Here is a 27,420-nt window from a genome sequence, read left to right on the forward strand (position 1 = left end):
GTAGGTACCTGTATGGTATATTGTTTTAAAGAACCACCTTAATATATTGCGATCTTCTGTACGATTTATCTCAAAGGTCGCATCCGAAACGATGTGATATTTAGGGTTGCCAATAAATAAATATTATTATTATTACAAAAAAAATACTTTTTTATTCGATTGCAACACTCGTCATCCTGATATTAATAAAACAACAACTTGATTTTAATAAAACATCGTCTTCCCTTCACATAAGATTACTTACACTGGTTTTAAAGGCTGTGCTACAAAATATTATACGTAATAATTTATGTAATATGCTGCCAACGCACCGAAACGCTGTATTTTCTAGAAAAAAGAACAAATTTAATCGACGATGGTTCGATTTTTGAAGAGAAATTAATGAAACTTTTTTCATTTATTGTAACTGCAGACAGTTGGTAGAATTCCATATTGAATTGTTGGGTAATATATCCAAAATAAAACACGGTTTTTGTTGGATTGAATTCTACAATACATTTATTTATGTATATTTTAATACGTGACGCGTTTCGTCTTCTTAGGACATTATCAAACACATTATGTTTGATAATGTCCTAAAAAGACGAAACGCGTCACGTATTAAAATATACACAAATAAATGTAGAATTCAATCCAACAAAAACCGTGTTTTATTTTGGATATATTACCCAACAATAAAACTTTTGTAAGTAAATCTTATTAGTTTCGAGTGGGAATTGTCCATTAAATGATTAAGCGTTAAATGCAATGAATAAGCATTAAAAGCAATTAAACGAAGCCAAAATATTTTCAATTATTTTATCATTATTTCATCTAACATGCATTTAAAATTGTATTTAAATTTTGACATCTCACGATAGATGAAGAATAATATTGAACTCTGGGTATTTACAGATCTTACGACCTGTCATAGGATGAATTATGTGATCACTTAATACACGTGTCACATTCCCATTCAACCCATGATTAAAAATAACACTACTATAAAAATTAAAAATGGTATTTTTACACGTCTTTAATATTAGTTTGTTCAAAATCTTCAATCATCTTCAATTATGCACCAAACGCTTTAAAATCTTGAAACAATGTCGTATTTTTATTTTCATTTTTATCATGTATGATTTTTATCATGGCTGTCCAAACTTAAAACACAGTAAGGGACTTTTTTTTTGCAGTACGTTTTTTTGCATTTTTGGACTAAGTAGAATCTACTTAGTCCAAAATGCAAAAAAAACGTACTACAAAAAATGTCCCTCACTGTGTTTTGAGTTTGGACAGCCGACCACCTCTCGTGAGGGTTCCTTATGAACTATCACGGATTCAATGTCGGATAGGTCCTCCTCAAGATTTCTGTAACCCGCTTAATTCAGTTATTGGCAGCCCTGACTAAAGGGAATACATACCAGCGCCTATAGTCACGCACACACTCGTTGTAGTTGACACATGGCACTTGGCACTGTTGGCAGTAATTTGACCCTAACGCCATTGATACAGTGATAACACATTGATAATAATTCAGTTTCCTCTTCCTCACGCGGATCGTGGAGATAAGCGGTCTGCATACTCAAAGAGATTAACATTGAAGCCCATCTTAAGAGAGGAGTCTTTGTACCTTATACACCTTAGTCAGATTTGTAGATAGGACTTTAAAACTGAGAGGGTAAAAACCCGTGTTTTCATTTAAATGTGCGGTCTTGTTATTATTAGGTACGTACTTTTTCACAATATTTTTGGGTGCGTCAGTATTGTTCACCGTCTTCTTCTTCTTCTTCTTCTTCTTCTTCTTGGTGTAGGTCTTTTGGCCTGTTTCCTAGAAAGATTAGCCTCCTGCGATGTCTAGCAATTGCCAACAAATGCCAGTTCAATAATAATTGTCTACTTTTTCTTCTTGCTGTAGGCCTTGTGGCCTGTTTCTACGAGGGATAAGCCTCCTGAGATGTCCGTTCCCAGCTGTCAATCCATCTTTATGGTGGTCTGCCCAGGAGTCGTCTACCTTGGGGTTAACCGTGCAGTGCAATGTGGGGGAGTCTGGATGGTTACATTCTCCTCACATGCGGATACCATTGTCTTCTTCGTTGCCTTCCCCACCTAACGACATCTTCGATCTCTCAAATATTATCTTATCCTAGCGTTCCTTATTCTATAATATCTCGTAGACTCTTGCCAGATATGCTCCTTAGAATCTTCGTTTCTGACACTCTTAGCGCGTTTTTTGTTACTGCGGTGTCCGCTCTGCATTCGATCCCATATGTCATGATAGATTGCACACTAGTTTTATAAATATTAATTTTTGCTGCCGATCTTCACGTCAGCTCATGGCGATCTTAATCGCGTTCACTGTCAATATGGTAAAATTATACTACTACTACTACTACTACTACCATCACGCCGTTTCCCCGCAGGGGTAGGCAGAGAGGATGGAACGCCACACTCTTCTGTCCTGACATACACTCCTAGCCTCCTTCACATCCATACATCTAGTCATACATGCCCTCCGATTACGCAGACTTTTGACACCGCCAGATTTTAGGTTCTGATTGATCTGATCGTGCCAAGTCTTTTTCGGTCGTCCACGTTCTGTTTTCCCTCTCACATTCATTTTTTTTTTGTCGTAAAATTATAAGCTGCATAAAAATTTAAAATCATATTTTCAGGCGTCTCCCAGTGTGTAAAATAATCCGGTTAGGATATTGCATACATGTAAAATAAAAGGGTCTCTGCCAAATGAAAGCTTTCTCAAATCAACCACAGATAGCTTCCGTGACTTAAACATAAAGGGTAATGAGATTTATGATAAATGTAGAAGTTCCTAAATGGTGAGGCTTTTGTGTTCTCACAATATGTAGCTTAATAAATTTGATCAAATTACATAACCTTCAAACTCTTTAAGAGTTGTGATCATAACATTACAACCGTGATGTTTATCTTGGGTGTACCAACGTTTTTTTATTACTTGCCTTATTTTGACGTAGGTTACATTTTACAAATTCAAGCATGGACTGCGTATGTTATCTACGACTACTTCTTCCTGGCATTCCTACTGTTGAAAAATATTCATGTCATTCTGTCGACATTCATTAATTCAATCCAATTCGTCTGGTCGTACCTAAATCAAACTTGAATGTGGGCGTAACATTTAAAGAAAATGTGTCATTGATATTTAAAGAAATCAACTGATTACAGAACAAAAACATTAATCATTGTACAGGTTGGCGCTAAATAAATCTCCTTATCAGAAGACGTTATAATTTTTGCAAATAACGTCGTACGCCAATCATATTTGACATTTCGCTCACTCCTTTCAACAACGTCATATATCAAAAATCGTAAATTTTCAGTTGTGTATGTTTTCGGAATGCCCAGAAAATGTACTATATCCCAGAAAAAGCGGCATATTTTAATCTTAATATTTACCCGCTACAGGGCAGAAAGTGTTGTTTTTGCATTTTGAAAAAAATGTTTTGTTTAATAATTTTTTTAAATAAACTAAATATTTTTCAAATGGAATAAAAACATTAAGGTTCTACCTAAAAAGATCTGTTGCATAGTAAAAACTTCAATAAGTTCCTTGATATTTATTTTAAATATATTTTATCATTTTTTAAACATTAAAAAACGATCTCCTAAAAAATCAAGTTTTTTTATATGTGACGTTGTTGAAAGGAGTGAGCGATTTGTGAAATAGGCAGCAAATAGTATACAAATAGGTAATAGTATACAAATACTGGTGTCGGGTTGTGGTTCCGTGTTTAGTGTCGCGGACTCTTGACTCAGAGTTTCTTCATTCGAAACCACTCTACCACAATTTGATACCTATTTCTAATAATGAGCCGCTTAGGCTCACAGATATAGTATAAAATTGAAGTATTTTTGTAAATAATTAAAATACCCAAATACTTCTATTTTGTAATAAAAAAATTAAGGGGCACAAATTTAATCATATTATTTCGTTTTTAAACAACCTTTTTACTAAATAAAAAAAAACCGAGGAAAGGAAATGTGTATATAAACCTTTACAATTTTACTATTTAGTGGAAAAGGTGATATCCGTCAAGTGTTGATACACATTTCCGTAGAACGGAGCTACTTGAACTTTGATGTGTTGCTTAAGCCCAGTAGAAAAAATGAAATCTTTGTTTGGTCTAAAATAATGAACGTATCGTGACAATAAGTGTCACCTGTCAGGGAAACAATGAATCATGTCGATACGTTCATTATTGTAGACCAAAAACAGATATAAATATTTTTTGTACTGGGCTCAAGTAACACATCAAAGTTCAAGTAGCCCCGTTCTACGGTATACTTAAAAATTCTATTTTTTATAGACATAATTCTTATCAGAGTGATTTAACGGTATAACATTACTTGATAATAAAAATGGAAGCTTATACTCGATCAGTATCCTACTTGTAATTTATAATCTTTAATTTAATGGCCCAAAATTTGTTAAAGAATATTATCCATATGATTTTTTTCGTGGATATAATACACAAAACAACTTCTAAGCTATTTATACTAAGTTATTTCTAGACTCAGAGGATAAAAAAATCAAACATTCTTTTGAATATTTGCAATGACTTATTATAAAATTCGTTATAAGCATATAAAAAGCAGTTAGTTATATTCTGATAAATTGTTATAAATATTAAATAACATAACTAATATTTAGTTATTTATGTAAAGTAATATTTTAAAGTTTTATATCAATGCCGATTATTCACTAAATTTCCATAATGTAATTTCATTACGCTAATGATAGTAATTTATCAATACATTTTTTAAACTGTATGCTTTACTATACAGTTAATTCTCGGATAATTAATTACCTACTAAAAAAACTAACTAACTAACCATCACGAGGCTTCCCCGCAAAGGTAGGCAGAGAGAATAGAGCGCCACACCACTCTGTCCTTGCAAACATTCTTCGCCTCTTCCACGTTCATGCATCTCCTCATACATACCCGCCGATTGTTACGACTCCTAACCTGACCACTTTCAAGTATTAGGCATACCTGATCGTGCCATGTTTTTCTCGGTCTTCCTCTGCTTCTTTTCTTACTAACATTCGCCTCATAATTACCTACTACACTTTTTTAAACTAACCACTAACTATTATTGTATAAATAACATACATATATTAATAACATTATATAAATAACATACATATATTAATAACATTATATAAATAACATATATTGTTCGCCTCCGTGGTGTGATGGTAAGCGTGTTTGGCTACCGTGCTGGAGGTCCCGGGTTCGATTCCCAGAGGGGTGATAATAAATATTTGTGATTTTTCACACCCTTATATTTATTCAATATTTTAAACACCGTATGCATCGAAATACGTATCACAATCAATTTCAAGAAATAGTGGTATTTACTAAGTAAAAATTTAATTCAATATAAATTTATATCATTATTGTAATCGAAGTAATTAATTTAAAATGCCATTATTGTGGCATTAGACACTCGATACTTGTGCGTGAGGTGGTCAATGGAGAGTGTTGCCATTATGTATCCGATTACAGGAGTAATCCTGTAATATAAATTATATACGTCCTATAAATACCGAGAAATTTGGTATCCTCGTTAATCGTGGAACCTGTTTCATTTACATAAGTAACGTAACAATGCACAATACCTGAGAAAGTAGGGTTTAATCAAAACCCTTTTGTAAAAAAAAATGTTCTTTTAAATATAAAAAAAATATCACATTAATAAGACATTAATATGCTAAAAACTAAATTAAATGAATTATATACATGTTGTCCGCCTCCGTAGTGTAATGGTCAGCACACTCGGCTACCGTACTGGAGGTCCCGAGTTCGATTCCCAGGGGGGGTCAAATAAATATAAGTGATTTTTTGACTCTTATATTTATTCAATATTACCTTGGACTGGTACCGGAAGCGGAGGGCTGATCACCTTTCCTTCGTGTGTTAACGATTAAGATAACACTGCGTTTATATGATGCAGTGCCCTATGCACCATTGGGGTGTGGATAAGGGTTTGAAAATACACATGTTAATCAAAGAAGAAAAAAATAAAAAAACACAAATAAATAATTCTAATAATAATAAAATAAAAATTATTAAAAAAACATAAACAGTAAATAATACGTGTAAGTCAATCTCCAAGCACAAGAGCTAATTCTCTTTATTGGAGAGATCTGCGTTATTCATTTTTAGATTGTTAAAGTAGAAATATCTAGAAAATGAATTAAAATTATAAAAATAACTTTTGTAACAATATTATATAATAATAATAAATAAAAATAAATTATTTAGGTCTTTCATAATAATTTTTTCTTTCTTCATAGTGTAATGGTTAGCACATTTAGTACAATGCTGAAGGTAACGGGTTCGATTCCCAGAAGGGCCGAAATAAATATAAATGGTTTTCACTTAAATATTTAATTTATTTTACCATGGACTGGTATTATCATCACTATCATCTTGCCTTCATTGAATAAACGATCAAATTAAAATTTCATAAATTTTATGCAGTAGGCCCTATGCGCCATTGGGTTAGCAGTAGTAGTAATATAACAACCCACAGTTTTTTTAAAACTTAAATGAGTATTTCGATATTGAAATATATAATTTGTCTTTTATTACACGCATGAGTAAAGAAAGAATGGTAAGAGTCAAATGTAGTTGAAAAAAGGAGCAGAACAAGATCGAAAAAAACTTGGCATGACCAGATTTGTCAAATACTTGAAAGCGGTCGGGGCAGGATATGAAATAATCGGCGGGTATTTATGACGAGATGCATAATGTGGAAGAGGAAAATAATGTTTGCAAAGAGTGGTGTGGCATTCTATTCTCTCTCTCTACCCCTGAGTGGAAGTGACGTGATGGTTAGTTTGTAAGTTATAAGTAAGTAATGCTATTGTTATTATTTATTGGTAAAATAATGTCCGCAAATAACGGATTTTTACGCTGTTTAAAAAACTTACATTATTTTCTCCTTAATTGTTTGAGTAAACACCCATTTTCCTACCGGTTTTTTCGTTAATTTATCGTAGAAATATAATAAAGACATTATTCATAAGCCGTAACTGTAAAACTCCGTTCAAATTAATATTATAAATTTGACTAACTGGGCAATAAATCGTGGATAATTAGTTAATACAGCGTGTCTCCGTCGCCATTCCGCTTAAAACATGTGTCTCGCAGAATCAAAACTGGATCAAGAGCGAGCAGCATAAAAAACGACCCATTCGGTTCAATTAATGTGTGAAATTAATTAATACAGATCTAATCATCAAACGGAAGCGATTTTGCACTATCAGAACCTGAAGAATATGAGATACAGAAGTTTACAAACTGAATAGGGTAAACGGGCGAGTTATTGGCACCCTTCCAGTTGATGGAACTAATGATTTCATAAGGTATTTTTTATACTAAATAACTCAACGGCCCCTACGTAAAGTACTCTATCTGCAAATATGTTACATTACTGGAGAGAACTTAGAAGATTTTTTCAACGTATTCTTTTTTATTAATTAACGGTTTTATCTGAAATTTCAAACAATTATTATTCATTCAAAACCACGCTTTGTCAAAATTAAGTAGTTAGTGTTTTAAGAGTTCAGTTCATTTCGAAAATTCGAAAATTCGATGTAGATAGTGTCTTTAACGCCTGAAAACTAGGCGTAATTTATTATATATATATTTTTTGTTTGGTTATATTTGTAGATAACGGTCAGTTCATAACACACACCGAATATCTCAAAATCGACAAAAATGCAGTTAGAACACTTTACGTAGGGCACACACCTGTTCCGTTCACCACAGAAATATAATGAGAATTAATGTTAAAACCCAACAACAACAACAAATGTAGTATATTTTTTTGTAATATATTGCGAATATCCACCGAGTGTCTTTATTTTATTTTATTTTTTAAATATATAAGTATAACTAATTAACCATCACGCCGCTTTCCCGCTGGGGTAGGCAGATAATAAAACGACACACCACACCTCTTTGCAAACATTCTTCGCCTCTTCCACATCCATGCACTTCCTCATGCATACCCATCGATTTTAATTTGAACATTTATATTTCGCCCAAATTCAACGCAAAAATAGTTTAAACCTGGTTGTTTTATGATTCAGAAATGTTTAAATTGAAATAAATGGGTATGCATGAGGAGATACATGATCGTGGAAGAGGCGAATATTGTTTACAAAGACCGATTGATGTGGCGTTAGACTAAATCTGCCTACCACTGCGAGGAAGCGGGTTAGCTTGTTTAGTTAAAATAAAATAGCACTTTAATCAAATTATTCTAAAATGTAAATAATCCTAGAAGGTCACAATAACTGGACATTTTGCAGTTATTATTATAGAGTGTTATATAACTATACCACAGAGTTAATAATGCATTTAATATAATTAAAAAAACATATACAACAAAATATATTTGTCAACCTAGCTCAGGAGGCCAATAACTCCCCATTCTCCCTATGCAGAGACGCACCTTTATATCACGTATGAGATCTAAATTAAAAGCTGCATAAAAATTTTAAATCATGTTTTCAGGCGTCTGTAAAATAATCCGGCAAGGATATTGCATACATGTAAAATAAAGGGGTCTCTGTTGAATGAAAGCTTTTTCAAATCAACCACAGATAGCTCCTGCGACTCAAACATAAAGGGTAATGAGATTTATGGTAAAAGTAGAAGTTTCAAAATGGTGTGGCTTTTGTGTTCTCACAATATGTAGCTTAATCAATTTTATCAAATTACATAACCTTCAAACTCTTTAAGAGTTGTGACCGTAATATTATAACCGTGATGTTTATGATGATCTTGGGTTTACCAATGTTATTTTATTACTTGCCTTATTTTGACGTAGGTTACATTTTACAAATTCATGGACTGCGTATTTACCACAGACTCAACAATGCTTTTAATATACAAAATATGTACAAAAAATATATTTGTCAACTTGGCTCAAGAGGCCAATAACTCCCCCATTCACCCTATGCAGAGACGCACCGTTATATCACGTATAAGATCTAAATGTATTTACCAGGTTTAAACTTCCGGCTATTGAAAATCACTGAAAAAAGTAACTAGGTAAGTCGCTTGATCGAATCTAAACATAACAGATGTGCTACATGTTTACCGCTAGATGTGAGATAATAATCGCCCGACGTATGTGCATTCTTTACGCACGCATTATGCCCAAATACAGAACGTTTATCAGTAATTGGCAGACTGATATTTTTTCATCAATTGACTCGGCGAGTCACTTTGTGGTAATATCTATCCATTTTTAATTAAATTTTTACTTGGTAAATACCACTTCTTCCTTAAATCTATTGTGACACGTGTTTCGATACATTCCGAAATATATATATAGATATATATATATATATATATATATATATATATATATATATATATATATATATATATATATATATATATATATATATATAAATATGTATACAATATATATATATATATATATATATATATATATATATATATATATATATATATATATATATATATATAATATATATATATATATATATATATATATATGTATATATATATATATATATATATAAATATATATATATTTATATATATATATATATATATATATATATATATATATATATATATATATATATATATATATATATATATATATATATATAAATATATATACAATATATATATATATTTATATATATATATATATATATATTTATATATATATATATATATATATATATATATATAATATATATATATATATATATATATATATATATATATATAAATATATATATATATATATATATATATATATATATATATATATATATATATATATATATATATATATATATATATATATATAAATATATATATATATATATATATATATATATATATATATATATATATATATATATATATATATATATATATATAAATATATATATATATATATATATATATATATATATATATATATATATATATATATATATATATATATAAATATATATATATATATATATATATATATAAAGGGTCCGCCAAATAACTTTTTTTTTTTGAAAACAGGGCGCAAAACATCGAGTGTAGCTTCGGCTGTGTGGCACGTAGCGCCGTCCTGTTGAAACCAAATGTTGCCAATATCCTCCTCTTCAATTTTTGTGAACAAAAATCCGTTCAACATGGCCCGATAACGATCGCCATTGACTGTAACGGCCACTCCTTGCTCATTTTCAAAGAAAAATGGCCCAATTATGCCTCTGGACCAAAATCCGCACCAAACAGTGACTCGTTTTGGGTGTACCGGCTTTTCAATGTATGCGTGCGGGTTTTCTGTGCCCCAAATACGACAATTTTGCTTGTTTACATACCCGCCAAGATCAAAATGAGCTTCATCCGAAAAGATGATTTTTTTGGCAAAATCGGCATCTTCTGTAAGTCGATCGCAGGCCCACTCAGCGAAGCGAAAACGCATTGGATGGTCAGTTGGCTTCAACTCCTGAACCAATTGGACTTTGTATGGCGTCATACCAAGGTCTTTATGCAAAATTCGTCTCAATGATGTCTCCGAAATGTTCAATATTGTTGAGAACGACGGTGAATTGATGTTGATGGCGCTTCACGCACACTTTCTGCCACAACATCGATATTCTCGGGTGTACGCACTGTTTTTGGCTTTTCACGCTTTGGTTTATCGATGAGGATGCCAGTTTCTTTCACTTTTTTCACAAGATAACGAACATACGGAGCTGACGGTGCTTCTCTTCTTCCAAAAACCGTACGCAATTTTCGCACACATTCTGCAACATTACCATGATTTTCAAAGTAATGTCGCAATATTTCCCAGCGTTGTTCAAGCGTATACACAACCATATTTGCTCAGCGGAAGGATAAAACTAATTATCTGTCGAATCAGACATGAGCTAAGTGTTACCATTCACGAAATAAGCACTAGTTGAAAAAAAAAACTTTAGATGGCGGACCCTATATATATATATATATATATATATATATATATATATATATATATATATATATATAAAAAATATATATATATATATATATATATGAATATATATATATATATATATATATATATATATATATATATGTATTTATAAATATATATATATTTTTGAAGTGGCCATGTTTCAGAGAGTAAAAAATTATTGGTACAGTATTGGATTTAATTGTACGTGTGGGTACTAAATATAGTATTTTTAATGAGTATATAATAATAAAGTTTATAAAAGGTACCTAACTTAATTATATGAACATCTTAACTGTGTTGGGTTGTGGTCCCGTGGATAGTGCCGCGGACTCGTGAGTCAGAGTTTCTCGGTTCGAACCCACTCTACCACAATTTGATACCTACTTTTTAATGAGCCGCTTACGCTCACAGAAATAGTATGAAATCGAAGTATTTTTGTGAACAATAAAAAAAAATTATTTAAAAAAAAACTTATATTGTATTTAATGCCATGCATATTTTGTATTTCAAAAGCATTGTTAACCTTTCATTTATCGTTCACTTTGTGTAATACCATCTAAAAACTCTACTTTACTTCAGTCTTTAGTTGACATGATGTAGGAATGGTTATTCCGAAACCGGTCGATGTGAAGTAGAGTTTTTACATTGTATTATATAAAGTGAATGACGGATAAAAAGGAGAGTAAATTTATCTAACCTAACAAATTCGAACCTAACCTTACTTGATAAACGTTACCTAATCCATAACCTAAATAAATTATTGGTTATGTTTTTAGTTTTTTTTAACTCATGACATTTTTTCACAATTATATATATATATATATATATATATATATATATATATATATATATATATATATATATATATATATATATATATATATATATATATATATATATATAATTTCTCTAACCCTTGCTCGCACCCAATGGTGTATAGAGCACTGCATTGTAAAAAAGCAGTGTAATCTTGATAGTTAAATACACGATGTAATCAGCCCTGCCTTTGAGGTACCAGTCCAGGGTGATATTGAATAAATATTAGAATGAAAAATGAATTATATATTTTTTTATATGACCCCCCTGGGAATTGAAACCGAGACCACCAGCATGACACGCTAGCCACTACACTACGAAGGCGGTCAAATATTTTAGTATATTTTAGAAGGTGTTTAACTGGTTAATATCATTATATTAGCACGGTTGTATACATCAAAATTAACACAGATTCCATAACGTGTTATATGTTTTCAGTTATATATTATTTTTCCAATCAATTTGATACATAGTTAATTAATCGTTTTTTTTCAATTTACTGCTTTGTTTTGATATAGTTATAGCTATATTATATTGAAATAAAATAACTGTTTGTTTAGCAAAAAAAACGAATTGAATAAACTAATCGCTTGTTATTTCGGTACTACACAAAGCACACTGTTATGTTAATAACATCATTATCGATGAGTTGCGGAAATAGAAAAACAAATTGCAAAGCGCATATCGTCCTATTACTACCATAATGTCTCGAGAAAAATATATGAGTGACGCAACACAACGGTGATAAATAAACATTAATTTTTAATTGAATAAATATTATCAATTTAAATCATACAGTTTTCGGTAGTCAATTACTAAATAATGCTTTTTTTACACATTAATCGTAACTTTCTTTATAAATGATACGAATATTATCTTGATATGGAACAAAGGAGTTGCTTAAAGTTGGTCACCTCACCTAAATAAAGTCAGCCAACAAATTATCGTTTTTTTTATTCATTAAAGTTTTACATGGTAAATACCACTATTAAAATTGATATTTAAGAAGCAAATAATATTAATACCATTGGTATTTACCAAGTAAATAGCAGTGGTATTTATCAAATAAAACTTTAATAAAAAATGGATAGAATCAATTAATGACAACTTTATTATTATTGCAATGTTTCTTATATTTTTTATTGATTCGGCATTAACTTTGTGGAATGACATGATTATTTAAATAAAAATTAAATACTTGAATAATCCACTTAATTGAGTTTTATTTTTATTTACAACTCGTTTCAAAAACTACATTTGTTTTCATCTTCTGGTACATATTAAAACATAAATTAATTTAATTAACAATTGTCGTTTTCGAAACTAGTCGTAAATAAAAATAAAACTCAATTAAGTGGATTATTCAAGTGTTTAATTTTTATTTAAATAGTAATGTTTCTTTATTGATATGTCGCTCACTCCTTTCAAGAACGTCATAAATCAAAAAACTTGATTTTTCAGGAGAACGTTTTTAAGGTTAAAAATGTATTACAATATGTTAAAAATAAATATCCAGCCACTTATTGAACTTTTTACTGGACAACAGATCTTTTTAGGTAATACCTGATGGTTTTTTCTCCATTTGAAAAATATTTAGTATATTTAAAAAAATAATTAAACAATACCTTTTCCTCAAAATGCAAAAATGCCCTGTAGCGGGTAAATATTATGTTAAAAATATGCCGCTTTTGCTGGGATATAGTACATTTTCTGGACATTTTGAAAACACGCACAACTGAAAATTGTCGATTTTTTATTTATGACGTTCTTGAAAGGAGTGAACGATGTATGTACTGTGAACTTGTCAATTACTAACAATGCTCAACTGTGCTTATTAATGTAGTTAATGTTTATATTACGTTATTTTTTTGTTTTCTTATATATAATCACATGTATATTTTAAATAATGTTATATAATGAACGTCTCGTCACGGGTTCTGCTTAGTGAGGTGTTCTTCAAAAATATAATTATGTATCGTAAAAAACAATAAATAAAAAAAATAATTATATTAAAGAATACAACATATTTGTATTAGATATATGTAAACTTTTAAAACATTTTAAAATATGAGTATATTGGCATCGGCAAAGATATTAAAATGCAACATAATATTTTGTGTTTCCGAAGAAATAACCGCAGAACGAAATAAAAGCTTTGCGTAACAATATTACTGTCGTTCAGTACACGTCATTAAATAAACTTAAAATATACATTTTAAAATACAGGCAGTAAAAATACACTTCCAGACAAGAATATATATTATTACGAATAGAATGACGAATTAAAAATAATCGGAATTGTTTTTCGTACTCGGAATGCATATGTACATATGTATCATGTATAATGTATGTACGGTTATATTCTTGCGTGTCAATGATGTAAACGTAATTTTTCTTTTAATAATTTTATTTTAGGTACATTTTATTAACTATTTTTTTTGTATTTTATTAACTAACTAACTAACTAACCATCACGCCGCTTCCCAGCAGGGGTAGGCAGAAAGAATAGAACGCCACACCACCCTGTCTTTGCAAACATTCTTCGCCTCTTCCACGTTCATGCATCTCCTCATACATACCCGCCGATTGACGACTCCTGACCTAACCACTTTCAAGTATTTGGCATACCTGATCGTGCCATGTTTTTCTCGGTCTTCCTCTGCTCCTTTTTCCACTTACATTCGCCTCATAAATTTATTTTACCGTTCTTTCTTCACTCATTCGTTCTACATGTCCAAACCATCTCAAAACAAAGACAAGTCAATTTTTCTTTAAATGCAGAAAACCCAATTTCTTCCAGATGACACTTTTATTACAACATAGATAAGTCCAAAGAGAGAGGGTTCGAATATGGAGAGCAAAGTGCATTTTTCTTTTGCAAAAGGCTTTATAATTTAAGGTCGCTTCTGCAATCTACGGAGCTTGGATACCATCTTCAGAGAAGGCTGCGCGGCCGGCCGCGGAGCGTGCACACTAAAGTGCTCCGAGCCATATCTCACGAGAATCCTATCAACACAACACACAACTCGGGATACACTGCACTAACAATACACAGACACCTTCCTAAAAGGTTTTATTTAAAATATAAATATAAAGATTTTTTCTTATAACCTATTTGTCCGCCTCCGTAGTGTTATGGTCAGCACGCTCGGCTACCGTTATGGAGGTCCCGGGTTCGATTCCCAGGGGGGGTCAAATAAATATGAGTGATTTTTTTCACTGTAATATTTATTCAATATTACTTTGGACTGGTACCTGAAGCGGAGGGCTGATCACCTTTCCTTCATGTGTAAACGATCAAGATAACTCTGCGTTTATATGACGCAGTGCCCTATGCACCATTGGGGTGCGGATAAGGGTTTTATTATTATTTTATTATTATTATATATATATACATATATATATATATATATATATATATGTACATATATATATATATATATATATATATATATATATATATATATATATATATATATATATATATATATATATATATATATATATATATATATATATATATATATATATATATATATATATATATATATATATATATATATTTATATATATATATATATATATATATATATATATATATATATATATATATATATATATATATATATATTATATATATATATATATATATATATATATATATATATATATATATATATATATATATATATATATATATAAATATATATATATATATATATATATATATATATATATATATATATATATATATATATATATATATATATATATATGTATACATATATATATATATGTATATATATATATATATATATATATATATATATATAAATATATATATATATATATATATGTATATATATATATATATATATATATATATATATATATATATATATATATATATATATATATATATATATATACATATATATATATATATATATATATATATATATATATATATATATATATATATATATATATATATATATATATATATAATATATATATTTCCTTTATTTTAAATTCTTTTTCATTTCACAATATAATATGAATATGTACAAGTACAAAAAAAGATCCCACAAAGGCATGGCCTGCGTGTGGGCATACATTATATTTATGGTTATAGTAAAGGGCACTGACAAGAATGCAATAGATATTATCCGAAATAAAATTAGATTAAAACTGCTAGTAGGTATAAATACAACCTTTTGAGGGTGTCCAAATACTTGTTCAAAAATCTGGATTATCTCCAATTATAGGAGTTATTTCTCACATTATTTTTTGACATCTCATCAAAGATGAAGAAGAACATGGATGTCTGGGCATTTACGGGGCTGACGACCGTCATAGGCTGGTTTAAGTGATCACTTTACACAGGTGAACATTCACCAATTCTACCCATTATTGACAACCACACTACTCAAATTCATGGAAGTTCCATATATATGATCCAACTTTGAAACATTGTTCTTGAATCACTAGAACTTCACTAGAGACATCTATTGGTGAGATGAAAAGACTCAATAAAAAGCTTCTTTGCCTAACCGTCAAAATATTTTGAATTTTGTTAAGTAGATAGTGTTTTAGTATTAACCAGTCTTGATAGAGAAGCGGTTAGCTTCGAAACCGGTAGACATTATAACTAAGTTATAATAAAATATGTATAATGATTTTAAAACAAAGTAACATTTAAATTATATAATTGAATGAGTTCACCCTTTTGAAGACTTGCTTTCACTTTTAGTGATTTTGTCTAAAACCAACAACAGGCGACGTTCCGCGAACTCTCAAATAATAATTTTCGACCCCTTAGGACGTCACGATACATCCCTAACTCCTTAGTCCTGACCAGCGCTTGCTAATTATTTAAAAGGAACACGCCTCAATTTATTACATCATGATAGCAAACACTCGTAACAGCGGAATTATAGTCTGCACATGTTAATATGGATAATAGCAGTGAAATTAGAGATAGAACGAGGAATTTCTATAGCCACTTTTAGCGTTAGGGCGCTTGTGCACTACACGGAATTTTACTGTCCGGCAGTCCGTTAGCATGATAAACGGATTGGCTTGTAGGTACTTTTGGCCGTCTTTCTTCGGATCGGTGCGCTTGATCGGTGAGTAATCACGGTGCGCGTAAATTCGATCTCGCTAAACTGTCGTAGTCGTTTTATTTTAAAAAACCGGACTGCCGGACGGTAAAATTCCATGTAGTGCACAAGCGCTCTTAGTGTTCTTAATTTTCTTGTTAAAGTAGACATTTAAATATAGTTTGTAAATAAAAATGCTTAAGAATTATAACAAAACACTTGTATTTGACCACTTTTTGATTATATTAATTGATTTATTCATATATTTTGTTCAAATTTAAATATAATAACAAAACACTTGTATAAGACCACTTTTTAAGTTTATTAATGTAAAAACAACCAGTTTAGAAAACTGAAGATGTTCTGGTCATCAGATGAAAAAAAATTGCATCGAAACACGTGTCACAGTAGATTTTAAGAAATAGTGGTATTAACTGAGTAAAACTTTAATGAAAAATGGATAGATTTTACCACAAAGTGACTGCCGAATCAATTAATGAAATTAATAAAAATAGTTTTAGTATATTTCTGTAAAGATTGGTCGGAACGAGGTTTAATTTTTTTCATTAAGGAAAATATATTTTTCCATCTCAATACACAAGAGTTCAACGTGCTCACAAATAAGCATTGTTATCCCATATAAAAATGGCCGATAATTTGGTTTTATATTGAATAAAATTGGTAGTAAAACTGAGATTGTATAAAAGACGGGTATTGTAAAACATTCACGAATAGAAGTTGGTTATTAGATACACGTACCAATAAAACTTACAACTAGAATAGATTTATTATCTTAGATCTGTTTAGTATTATAGTGCTCAATAATGTGATTATTTAATTAAATTTTATATTCTCAAGACTCCATTGTGATATTATATTTCATATTAAGTAACTGTCTTACTAACCATCACGCCGCTTCTCCGCAGGGGTAGGCAGAGACAATGGAACGCCAGACCACTCGGTTTTGCATACATTCTTCGCCTTTCTTGCATCTCCTCTTACATACCCACAGATTATTTCGAGTACTGAACATGCCAAGTTGTCTTTGGTCTTCCTCTGAGTCTATATCTGTGGTGACGCGGAATTGGTCTAACTTTTCGAGGACGAAACCCTTTTAAAACATAAAATATTTTACGGAGCCCTAAAACAAGCAAAAACTTAGCTTTATGTTCATTATTTAAATATAAACATTTGATTAAAATCATAAATAAATAGTTACATCCCTACTGACTTATATAACAGTAAACAAAAGTAATTAACACATGTTATGGTAACGTACAAAGAACTACAAGATCCAAAACACAGACCTACAAGTTTTTTAACATATACCTCTTTCGGTCAAAAGGACTTTGACTATTTTGCAACAAATTTAAACAACCTAATTCCATTATCCACAAAGTCACTAAAAATATAAATGAAATAAAAATATCCATTCAAAAATGGATAATGGAAGTGAGAAGATCTGAAGTAGATCGCATCATTCTGCTATGTCGTATTTGATTGCATGTCATAAACAATTTTGTTTCATTATAATTTTATAAATAAATAATGTTTAATGTGTCCTCGGCACGGGAAAACTCAGTGAGGGCACATTAATGTTACCTACTTTTAACTATGTATATGATGAAGTATTTTTTTTGTTTAAATAATACAATAGACACTAATTCATACAAGCTAAATAGCTTTATCTGCAGTTTTTGATCATAGAATTATTGTAGATTTATTATGCTACTTGTCGCAACGAAGCCCTAGCAGAAATCTTGCGGACCCTCAGGGTTACGCGGAGCACATTTTGAGAATCACTGATGTATAGGTTTCACCAGGTTCTACGCTAATTCAACATAATGAATTTAAGTCAAATAAAACGTAGCGAGTAAAAAACGACAGGTTTGATTAATGACAATTCCTACTTATTTTTACATTCCCTGCCTCCAGACGTTCATACCGAGTAAGGCATAATTGAACATTCCTGTTGAAGAAACCTCTAAGTCCCTACAGAATCAGTTTGTTTTTATGACTTAAGAATAGACCTATGTGCATAACAAACTTTTTTAAATTGTCTTATGAAAACAAACTTGATTTTGTGTCATAGCTTTAAATAACTATTCTAACACAATTTACCTATTTTGAATTAAAATTTTACTAGTTAAATACCAATATTTCTTAAAATCTAAAGTGATACATGTTTCAATGCACTCCGAATCATTTTTAAGCACAGTGTTTGAAAATGACGCTGAATGCATCGAAACACGTGTCACGTTAGACTTGAAGAAAAAGTGATATTTACCAAATAAAACTTTAATTAAACATGGATAGATATGTAATTTATATTTATATAAACATCTAGAAATTTTAACATGTGATGTAAAGAGCATACAAGATGCCTTAATAATAATTATTATTCCGAATTTGCCAATCACTTAATAGAAAATAATCACCCATTTGATAAAAATAAAGGTCTAAATATATTACACACATGCAATAGAGGACTTAAATTAGATTACTTAGAAATATTATAAATTAAAAAGGAAATTAATCATAATTTACAACTAATAAATACACAAGTCAATGATTTTGCTAAAAGTCCGTTATTAAATATGTTTTTAATCACTCATCATCCCTGATCCCTTTTGACTGTGACCGCCAATCAACACAAAAAAAATAAAGCCACTTGAGATCTACCTAAGCTTCTTTCCCTAGCCGTCAAAATATTTTGAATATTGTTTTAGTATTAATCAGTCTTGATAAAGAAGCAGTTAGCTTCGAAACCGGTAAACATTAGAATTAAGTTATAATAAAATATTTATAGTGATTTTAAAACAAAGTTACATTTTAATTATATTATAATATGGATAGATATGTCACAAAGTGACTGCCGAATCAATTAATGAAATCATTCTCCCGACTGCTTAAAATATTTAAGTATCTTTTTTATATCTGGGCTAAACGAATAACGCTTTTTTTGTTTTTAGTACTCTTGAAAAAATAACATTAATATTTTAATACTAATTATTTGGGAAGCTGTTATTTTTTCAACGTTACTTTTTTAGTTATTCGATTCGGATACTATTGTAGTTACTTTTTTCTCGGTTTGTATTATTTTTTAAAGCTCAAGTTTTTGAAATACCTGACATATTCCCTTTATTTCTTCAGGCTAAAGTGTTTGATATACAAGTTTTTGATATAGTGACCATATTGTCAAATATACCAGGAGCTAAAAATACGCAACACACAATCAAATCTGTGCAATGATTGGCGTGATTAGCTTCAAATAATCGAATAAAAATCCGAATCAAGTAACAAATTCTTTCGAAGAATTCGTTGTTTAATTCGTTCCCCAATCACTGATATATTATATTGTTTTATTATTTTAATAACGGTTCATGATGTACCTGCCGAATTGTGAAGTCGTAATACAGGCAGACGGGAGGAAACAATGTAAGATGTAAAAATACATGTTGAAGGTTCCATATCGCTCAAGTTTTTTTAGATCATTACCGGTTCCACAAGCTCTATGGCATCGAATGTGCCACCGCCACCGGTTCAAGCCCCAAACAGGGTGACGACAACTTGTCAATAACGATTCTACTGTTAATAATGTATTTTAAAATATCAATTAACACCACACGACGTTTTTGTAATTGAAAGAAAAGCTCGCAACATTACACCGTTTAATTGTTAATAAAAAAAACACTTGTATGAGAAAAGAAAAAAAAATGGTTTGTTATTGTAAAAATTACTAAAAAAGTGATGTCTTCATCCAGCCTATGACAGTCCTGTCCATACTCATAAACATTCATATTCTTCTTCATTTGTATTACGCTATCTTTTCAGATTACACAGTTATCTATTGTATATGAATAAAAATTCAAATTTAAATAAAATAATAAAAATAAAACACTTAAACAAGATTTCTTATTGAGCTTGTTAATGTAAACATGTCTTTAATTAAAATGTAACTTTGTTTTAAAATCACTATAAATTTATAGTGATTTTAAAACAAAGTTACATTTTAATTATAAAATGGAAAATCACGAAGTTAGTGCTTCAAGTATAAATTATATAAACATGACTAGTTTCGAGAACGACAGATGTTCTCATCAATAGGCAAAAATATAAACTTAGTTTATACGTTTCTTAAATCCAGAATTAATAAATTAAGTTTCATACTTTTTAAAAGTTAAAAAAAAAACAATCAAGTAAAAATGACTTACCACAAAGTAATTGCTTTAAATATTAACAATAAGGAGAACATTTTAAATCTTTATTTTATTTTTATATTAAATATAAATAATATTCTTTGCCATAAACACCCAGTTACGTATTACGATCATTTAGGATACATTCATATAAGTGGTAGCCATGAAAATAATTTGTTTTTAATAATGAATACGTATATATTATAAATAATCATTATAATAAAAATGCAAATTTGGGCAACCCTGTTATTGAAAGCTTCCGAACAAATTGATTTCGATCGCTGAGATCGATAATGAATAATGATTTACAACACATTAACGGTGTAACTAGTAATGTTCCGTTGATGATATCGTCCTGTTTATTTAATGCTAGCTAATTAGTGTTATGAGACGTCTCCTGCCGCGATGGTCAAAGGTTAACAGATGTTATCAACTTGTATATTCAATTCTCGTTAATTAAAATACAGTAAAACCTCGATATAACGGACCAATTTGGGGGACGGGGCGTCCGTTAAAGCCGAAAGCCCACTATATAAAAACAGGTTTAAAACAAATCAAAAAAACTTATTTTGAAAATCTGATTAATTTATAGAAAGTTTTAAATAAAATTGTAGACTGTCCCTTGTTTTTGCAAATGATAAATATTTTACGTCCCAACCAGAAACACGAGAAACTGTCATATATTTTACTGTGATAACAGCCGGACAGTGTCTAGATTCAATACTATACACCGAATGCAAAACCTCGGCAATGATTTCGCGGACCATATCGATATCTGGAATATGTCACTTCCTAACTATAAAGCAATAATAATTACAAAATTTCCGGCTAATGCGTAATTCCTTGTTTTTTATATGTTCATCCTTGTTTAGATAAATACTTTTCGAACCAATCATATTCTTTAAAAGAGAAAACATATTATTTTATCATAAAGTATTTCAAACCCTTATCCGCACCCCGATGGTGCATAGGGCACTGCATCATATAAATGCAGTGTTATCTTGATCGTTAACACATGAAGGAAAGGTGATCAGCCCTTCGCTTCAGGTACCAGTCCAGGGTAATATGTTATAAATATTAGAGTTAAAAAATCACTTATATTTATTTGACCCCCCTGGGAATCGAACCCGGGACCTCCAGAACGGTGGCCGAGTGTGCTGACCATTACACTACGGAGGCAGACGAGTATACGTAGTATATTTTTATATTATTTTCATAAAGTATACATGCAATATATTATGTACAAATTGGCAAAGGCCGTTAATAAAGAAAAAAATAATTGATATTCTATTTAGATATAAATAAACAATACAAAACACAATCAAAATTGTATTTATTGTCTTCGGACACTCGTCGTGAAGTGACGTTGCTGTTTGATATCGACGCGCTTGCTTTCGGTAATTCTGCTTTGAAAAAGTAATCAAGTTTTGTTCGAACTTTTAAAGTTAGATTTTTTTTAAATAATATACTCTACAAAATTACGAAAATGCATATAATATAGTTATATATGTAGACGTATGACATGATTATCGTGGCCGCGAATAAAAAAAATGTTTACATGCGACGACACTTGAATTTAAAGCATGTATCATATTTTTATATAACAGGACGTTTTTATTTTTTACATTTGACCATATTTTTTGTCGTTGTATGCGAAATTCGTTATATTAAGATCCATTATATCGAGGTTTTACTGTCCTGCAATATGTTAATATATAAGACTCGCTATAAATATAGGAAATAACTATCGAAAACTTTTGCAAGATATCTATGTTTGGTACATAGGGAATTATATTCATCGTTTACAGTATGCACATATCGCTCACTCTCTTCAAGAACGTCATAAATAAAAAATCGTCAATTTTCAGTTGTGCATGTTTTCGAAATGCCCAGAAAATGTTCTATATCCCAGCAATAGAGGCATATTTTTAACTTAATATTTACCCGATTCAGGGCAAAAAGTGTTGTTCTTGCATTTTGAAGAAAAGGTAATATTCAATATTTTTTTTAAATACTAAATATTTTTCGAATGTACAAAAAACCTTCAGGTTTTACCTAAAAAGATCTGTTGCATATTAAAAAGTTTAAAAAGTGGCATGATATTTATTTTTAATACATTGTATTATATTTTTAGACTTTAAAAACGTTCTCCTGAAAAATCAAGTTTTTTTTATTTATGACGTTCTTGAAAGGAGTGGGCGATATGAGTTCGATCAATGTTATAATATTAATCAATTTATCTAGGAGTTCCGAAAATTTGAGTAGCGTGGTTGTCAATCGTGGATAAAATGGTGAATGTTGCACTTGTTTAAAGTGATCACTTAACCAGTTTGTGACACGTCATATGCCCTGTAAATATCCAGTCTTCCATATTCTTCGAATGCTTTATCTATGTTGAGATGTCAGTACATTATTACTATCGTTCAAAAGGTAAGAAAATATTTCAATATTATTTTCATTACTTAAGGGGACCACCAGAGAAGTCGTATGTCTGTTCACGTCCGATTTTTTTAAAGAACGTATATTGGATATTTTTTTGTTCTTTAGAATATAAGTATTTTAAAAACAGATTTTTTAACTCCTTGCCTTTCGATAACTCTTTTTTTCAAGACAAAAACTTTTTTTTTTTTAAAAATCAACTAAGTAAAATGTTACCTGGATTTAGAGAAAATAAAGTTGCGACTTAACGAATACTGGGCCTAAACGAAAGTTGAATAGGATTATGGTTTTATTCGTCGATAAAGAGACATTCATTATTTTTCTATTTTATATACCAAAGATTAATTTTGAAAAGGTCCATTCAGATAATTCTATATTCACGTCTAGATTGCGTAAAAGGATTAATCGTTATCAAAAATCATTTTACAAGAGTGATGAATGACTATTGCAAAGTCATTTAGAAGTCGAATACAACTAATATATAATTATAACCAAATTGTTATAATCTTGAAATACCTTTATAAAAAATGTAACGTTAAAAATTAAAATATAACGGTATTCGTTATCATGATTTTTTTTTGTCTAAAAAGTTACGGTTATACATATTTCACAAAATCACGTTTTTATTTTTTTAATAAATTTCAGATTACACCACAAGATATCTATATAACATGTAACTTTGTAGAAATTTATATTTGTGAATTTTGTATTAATAATTTGTTTCATTTGTATTTTATTAAGAATTCGTCATTTAGATAAAATACAAATAATACATATTCTCAATATTATTAATATTTAAAGCATTTACTTTGTGGTTAGTCATTTTTACGTATATATTTTTTTACAAAATTTTTAATAATATTAGTATATAACCACTCACCGAAATTTTTATGTCTACAGGTTTCGAGACGTACCCGTCTCTTTGTCAGGGCAATCACTACAATAGCATTGTTTGCATGCTGTGATAGTGGTTGTCCTGACGAAGAGACGGGTACGTCTCGAAATCGGTAGACATAAAAATCTCGGTGAGTGGTTATATACTAACATTATTAATATTTTTGTTAAAAAATAAATTAGATAAATAATACAAATTATTAATACAAAATTCACAAATACAAATTATATAGAAAGCTTGTAGTGTAATCTGAAATTTGTTAGAGATAATAATAATAAAATCATGTGATTTTGTGAAATATAACCGTATTTTTTTAGATCAAAAAAAATCTTCATAACGAATACCGTTATATTTAAAATTTTGCCGTTATATTTTTCATAAAGGCACATCAAGATTATAACAATTTGGATATAATTAGATATTTATTAGTTGAATTAGAATTCTAAATGACAAATTCTGATAAAAATATCTGGATTAAAAAAATGTTGCATATTGTTAATTCCTAATGATTTCAGAGCTGGCCTAAAAAATGCATACTCAGGTATTTGCATCGTATATCTATATTGATTCAAGGGAAGATATTATTACACATATCGCTCACTCCTTTCAAGAACGTCATAAATCAAAAATCGTCAATTTTCAGTTGTGCATATTTTCGGAATGCCCAGAAAATATACTATATCCCAGCAAAAGAGGCATATTTTTAAGTTAATATTTACCCGCTACAGGGTAGAAAGTGTTGTTTTTGCATTTTGAAGAAAAGGTATAGTTTAATATTTTTTTTTTAAAAACTAAATATTTTTCAAATGGAGAAAAAACCTTCAGATTTTACCTTAAAAGATCTGTTGCACAGTTAAAAGTTCAGTAAGTGGCTTGATATTTATTTTTGATACATTGTATTATATTTTTAAACGTTAAAAACGTTCTCCTGAAAAATCAAGTATTTTGATTTATGACGTTCTTGAAAGGAGTGAGCGATATGTACGATAAGAAGCAAGTTTCACATTCTTAATGCAAGGTTTGCATCTGTGTTAGCCGTATGTTTGGGTCACACTTGTGATATGCTTGTGAAATCATTATTTTAAATTTCCTAGTAGATGGAAATTGAGTAATTTTTACAGTGCTATTATAAAAACAAAGTTTGCAAAATAAATTTAGAATAAAATTGCAATATATTAAGAAATATAAACGTCGTTCATGATAACCTCAAAAATAAAATATGTAAATGGATTTGTCTAGATTTGATACTATTGTAAATGTCACATTTCTAGGTTGTATCTACTTCCTACCTATATATATTTTATGTAGGTATGGACTCGATACAACCTACATATGTGACATTTAGTGTCAAATATTTTTGTATGCGCAAATTTCAATTTATAGGGAAAATCAAATTATTAAATATTCTATAAATCTTATAATAATAATCCCTTACCGCACCCCAATGGTGCATAGGGCACTGCTTCATATAAACGCAGTGTTATCTCGATCGATTACACATGAAGGAAAGGTGATCAGCCCTCCACTTCAGGTACCAGTCCAGTGTAATATTGAATAAATATTAGAGTGAAAAAATCATTTATATTTATTAAACCCCCCTGGGAATCGAACCCGGGACCTCCAGAACGGTAGGCGAGCATGCTGACCATTACACTACGGAGGCGGACATATAAATCTTACGTGACATAAAATTACCAATTATGTCATTTGTTTTAAATGCAATGAAACCACTTTTCAATGTGTATAAATAATTTAATTTTTATTTTAAAATTAATTTGTGTTTTATTCAACAAACAGCATACTCTTTAAAAAAATACTAAAATAAATAAATAATTTAATAAACTTTAAATGTTTAGTTTCTAGTTTTCAACGCCATCGACTATTATCTGCATCCAATATTGCATATGACATTGCATCATATTGATGCAATGTTAAGAAGATCGTTAATTATATGAAGGCAAGACAATCAGTCCTGCGCTTCAGGTACCAGTCCAGAGTAATATTAAATAAATATGAGAGTGAAAAAAAAACACATATTTATTTTTGAAAGCCCTTGGTCTGGAATTGAGCCTGGGACCTCCAGCATGGTAGCTAAATGCGCTAATCATAGGGAATATGAAGGTGGACTAAAAAATTCAATGTAATATATTTACACACTTACATGTACAAATTTAAATGTTTGTCACCTTTATGATCAAGATAATATCTTTATCATAAAAGTTTTTGTTGAAATCGCTGATTCGTTGATTTTGACCACTCTACTACATAATATTATAATTTATTTGGAAACATTTCTTAGCTCTTTCAATTATAAAACATTAAACGTTGAATATCAGTTTGTTAATCGCGTAATTTGAAAAAAAAAAACATATTGAGAATTGTAAGGAAAAACAAAAATTACCTTGATTGTTTTTCCCTTATATTAAGAAGGTTGTAGGTCTCCTCAAAATATCCTGATGGTACAATATCCTTCAAACTCTTAACACCACAAAACAAATCACTTTTTACTGTTTCTTTTTGTTTTCACTTATGTGTTTTTAAACACAGAATTCGACAAAATTATTTTTAAAAAGAACAAATAACAACGTTTTCATTTCATGAAATTTCAGTCGTATTTTCACTTTTTAAATTTAAGTTTACTTGTTAAATACCACAATTTCTTAAAATATATTGTGCCACGTGTTTCAAAGTACATTTTCAAACGTATTTTTACTGTCAATTATTTTCAGAACACAAGTATTACACAATGATTTATTTTTGTAAATATTAGATCGCGTAAAACGTGTGGGGTCGAGTTTTATCGCTCGCGCACACGTCTGCCCTGCGAGACAGACGCACGTGGAATGGAATTAATAGGTAGTCGGCAGTATTAGTATCTCGGTTACTTTTGCCGCTATATTGCGAGATCCGAGTGCATCCAACTGTCATATTGACTGTGTCCCTATATTTG

At 29.9% G+C, this 27,420-nt stretch overlaps 1 protein-coding gene across 2 annotated transcripts in view; it reads right to left on the bottom strand.

Moving 5' to 3' along the window:
- The window catches only part of LOC148304931 (unconventional myosin-Va-like), a 195,696-nt gene extending 168,381 nt beyond the window's left edge, over positions 1 to 27,315 (bottom strand). The window contains exon 1 of one of the 2 annotated variants that reach the window (XM_088267478.1): positions 26,872 to 27,315. The gene's annotated coding sequence lies outside the window, so the exon portion shown is untranslated. The remainder of the gene's footprint in view (positions 1 to 26,871) is intronic. The other variant, XM_088267479.1, reaches the window with a different exon arrangement.
- Positions 27,316 to 27,420: the final 105 nt, after the last annotated feature.

The sequence above is a fragment of the Brachycentrus maculatus genome, unplaced genomic scaffold (assembly GCF_059751285.1).
Source record: "Brachycentrus maculatus isolate JH-2025_06_01 unplaced genomic scaffold, ASM5975128v1 h1tg000297l, whole genome shotgun sequence".
Lineage (NCBI taxonomy): Eukaryota > Metazoa > Arthropoda > Insecta > Trichoptera > Brachycentridae > Brachycentrus > Brachycentrus maculatus.